The sequence below is a fragment of the Poecilia reticulata genome, linkage group LG4, assembly GCF_000633615.1.
Source record: "Poecilia reticulata strain Guanapo linkage group LG4, Guppy_female_1.0+MT, whole genome shotgun sequence".
Taxonomy (NCBI): Eukaryota; Metazoa; Chordata; class Actinopteri; order Cyprinodontiformes; family Poeciliidae; genus Poecilia; species Poecilia reticulata.
The window spans coordinates 14,893,162-14,897,241 of NC_024334.1; the positions used below are offsets into that span (position 1 = coordinate 14,893,162).

Sequence of the window (4,080 nt, forward strand, 5' to 3'; positions counted from 1 at the left end):
CTGCACTCATCAAGGCAAACACAAGTCAGCCACAGGTCGGCAATCCTCTGGCCTCTGGTCCAAGATACAGAGAGAAAATAAGGAGGTTTAACTACAGTTAAAGCTGTGCTACGTAACTTTTTCATCTAAAAAAATACATGCTTTTTATACATTTATTTTTTTTACATATTTGTTAAAACTGTCTATGTCCTATGTTCTTCAAAACATGGAGTTCCTCCACCTCCTCCCTGAGAAATGCAACCAATCAGAGCCAGGAGGAGTGCTGTCAGTCATCCTCGTGAACACGCTGCTAAATGTGCTAATGGCAAAGAAACAACTTACTGTTACATAAAAAGTTAATCTACCATCATCGGTGGCCATGTTAGGTAGCCTTAGCATTCAGGACAGACCCTGCTGGGAGAAGTCGTAGCATAGCAGAAATCAGAGGGGCTGGGAGAGTGAGCAGCGCACACACGGGCACTATTGACAGCGCTAAGACTCCTAACTCTGGTTGTTTCTAGTTAGCACTGGGAAAAGGCAGAGGAGCTAACTGTTTTCAGATTATCTGTCTCATACAATACTGTCACAACATAGTGGCAGTTATAACAAATATTTCTTTACATATTTGTTTAAAAACTTGCATATTGCATTTTTAGCAACAATGAATAGTTGAAGGCAGTGATTCCTAAAGTTCAAACTGCAACCCAGTCCACTTGGTCATTTTAGGAAATGCTGAACTAAGACTGCTGGATTTTTGAGTAACAGAGCAGGAGAACTCTTTCTACAACTTTTGCCCACATGACGTTAGCTGAGAAAACGCATCATCAATGAATAATATCACACCCGAGAGGTGGAAAGGTAGCGCTAGCCAAACAACCTAACGCAGTGGTGCACAAAGTTGGTCCTGAAGGGCCGGCAACCTGCATGTTTTAGTTCTCCCCCTGGTTTAACAGACCTGGATCAAATGGTGGCTCATTAGAAGCCCTAAGAAGAACATTGACATAGTGAAAAGGTTATTACTACCACCAAGGAGAGAACTGAAACCTGCAGGATGCCGGCCCTCAAGGACCACTAACCTAACGCCTTATCTTCAGCGACTTATCCTCAACAAGCCATCTGTGGAAAAAGATCCCTCAAATAACATTTGTTCTGTTGCTATATGTTTAGCATTGAGATGCAAATATTAGCTAGTTAGCCTATTTAATGATAGGCTATCTGAACACAACAGTCTTTTCCAGCTGTTTTTTGAAGCAACATTTAACTCCCAATGGGTCCAGAAAAGTGTCTTCGTCGTCCTTCGTTGCCGTTTGTGGATGTTGCTTGTGCGTCAGATGTACGGCATACCAGAAACATGCAAATACAAAGATTCCAGCTCGGATCTGTCAAGCTAAATGGTTCACTAGAGGCAGGAAAAGCGTGTCTGAAGAAAGTGAGTTATTGTATTGTAAATGAATAAAGAAAAGCTAATTGACAACATTTTGTGAACAAATAAAATAAATATTGTAAGACTTTGAGTTTTCTAACATACATCATTATGTATTCTAATGGTCTACAATCTGTAGCCATTACATCAGTAATTTGATGTTATTTTGTAATTTTGATTTTATTCATTCTGTAAATCAATCAAAATAAATAGAAATTTATTCCTTTGGCCAAAACGATATCTCATCACTTGATTTTCTGGACCTTTGACCTTTCCTTTTCCTGAAAATAAAATTCGGAGCATTAAGTGTGGTTCAGAATGTGCTGCTGCATGTCTGGTTTCCATAAGGAGGAAGGCATTGTTATGATGTGAGTGCATATACGTGGAAAGGCCTCAAGATGCTGCAGGAAAGGGAGGAAAATGTGGTGTAGGTCCCATGTGTGGAGAGCGTCACAGCTGCGGTGTGACAGGTCCTCGTGCAGGCCTGGCTCTCACAAACACACCGAGCCTGCTTTTAATAACACCCCACTTCCTCCTCCAAACAGGGAAAAAAAATATATTTAAAAAGAAAAAAGAGAGAGAGGAAGAGAGACGAGAAAGAAACACTGAGAATGGAGCCAGGACTCTGGAGCCAAGTAGCTGTTACTGGAATTTTTCTGGCCTAATTTGCATTAATAAAGAGGCTGTTCCTTGTCGGAATGTGTTTTATCCAGCTCAAAAAATCCCTGGGCGATCCCTCTCCGCAGAGCACTGGGAGAATCCGACTGTCAGAGCCGACAAGACAAATGAATCCTGGTGTCAGCGTAGAGTGGCTCCGCGTTGACAGATTGAGAAGAACTGTCCCTCTGTCGACAGGCATGCTTCATTTTCAAATTAATAAATCTGAATAAAATATTTTACCCTTCATTATGAGAGCTGCTGCTGTGACAGCTTTGCTGAACAGGGCTGGGACGAAGGGGAGGATGCGGGGGGGGCGCTGCCAGTGAAAACAGCTTGCACCAACTCCACCTGGGTTTGAGCTGTGTATTTATAATGTTTGCATGTGTGTGTGGATTTGTGATGTGTGCTTCTGTTCTTCACTCTTTTTTATTTCTTGTATATGCCCCCCCTCTCCCTTACAGCCCCCCCCCCCCCACCTCACACTGATCCTCTACATGAGCGTTTTCTGCTCGACGGGCTCCCTGAGCCCCCGATGTTCTAACAAAGAGGACGGGACAAACAAAATTAGCTGGAGCCGGTGCGATGCAGCAGTGATAGATTCCTCACACACTCTCCCCTCACACCTGTACAGCCATATGGAGACGCGTCAGAGAAGCAAAAAATAACTTTTCAACTGCTGGGCGTGACGCACACACCGGTGTGTTTCTTAATATTTTTGCTTGTTGCGAGTCAAAAGCTGCCAAACTGGTTTTAGTCGTTAACTCTCCATACTTGTTTTATCGTCCGTGTCAACCGCAGTGTCTAAACTCACAGTGTCCAATTCTCCAGCTGATTAGTGAGAATGGCTCAGTCAAAGTTTGGATCTATGTCAGTGGCAGGATTTGAAAAAAAAAAACAAAAAACAGATCCAGTCTAATAAAAAAATCAAATTTTTGAAAAAATATATCCCAAAAGAAATTTAAATGTTGCCATACTTGCTCCCAGCTGTAAAAAATAATACTTTATTTCTATGGTTACACATCATAGCAACTGTCTGAAAGAAATAACATAAGAGAAAACGTCCAAAACCAGAGGGAGCAAATGTCCAAACATGCAACTTCTCAATCAAAAAGTTACGGGCAAAAGTCTAGAAAATGAACAAATCAGAGATAATATAACAAGTTGCTCCAACATGCTGCCCCCATTAGCAGAGCAATTCTAGAAATTATGAACTTAGCTTCCTAGAAAAAACTGTGCACACAAATCTATTCATCAACAATGTTCGCTACAGTTACATGTTACCTTTGTGTTGGACTAATCACACCAAAAAAAAAGCAAAAAAACACATTGTGATGTGACAAAATTTGGAAATAAATACATGTGGCACTGTAGGTATTAAGTGGCAGATTGATGGGGAGAAAGACCTAATTACTCAGGATAAAAAGGAAGAGAAACAAGGCCGATATGTAAAAATAACACACAGGACTCATAATTCCTGAAATATTACCCCTCCAGGGTAGGTGTGGAAAGCACAAAGAAACATGGTGGGCTGTTTCCACTCACTCATTTTAGCATGTGAAATTAATATGCAGCAGCAAACACTAATATGGCCTTTGAGGAGGCCTGGCATATTGTGTGAGACTGGAAGCGCGTGAAGCTGCCTGAGGCTAAGTTCCTGTGAATAACAGAAAGCACAATATTATGCTCTGCAAATTGTGTTTTTTTTTTTTTTAATCCTGCTACGCATCCTGTCAGCAGCATTTAATCCCATTTCGATGCCAATATCTGCAACGGTTATTGCAAATTTCACAAATTGATGGTATAATGTAACACCTCCAGTGATCATGACATGCTAAATGATTGTGTTAAACGTGCACTACGATGGGCTTCCTACTGTGTAAAATTCTGTGACCCTTAAAGCTTTAATGGAGTGACATTAACACACCAGATCACCATGCATAACAATGCAACACACACACGCACGCGCATGCATGCACACACACACACACACACGCACACACACACACACACACACACAC

General features: G+C 41.5%; 1 long non-coding RNA gene across 1 annotated transcript in view; it reads right to left on the reverse strand.

Moving 5' to 3' along the window:
- The window catches only part of LOC108166234 (uncharacterized), an 18,166-nt gene continuing 14,086 nt past the window's right edge, over nt 1-4,080 (reverse strand). The window contains exon 3 of the long non-coding RNA XR_001776527.1: nt 1-54. This is a non-coding gene — a long non-coding RNA (uncharacterized LOC108166234). The remainder of the gene's footprint in view (nt 55-4,080) is intronic.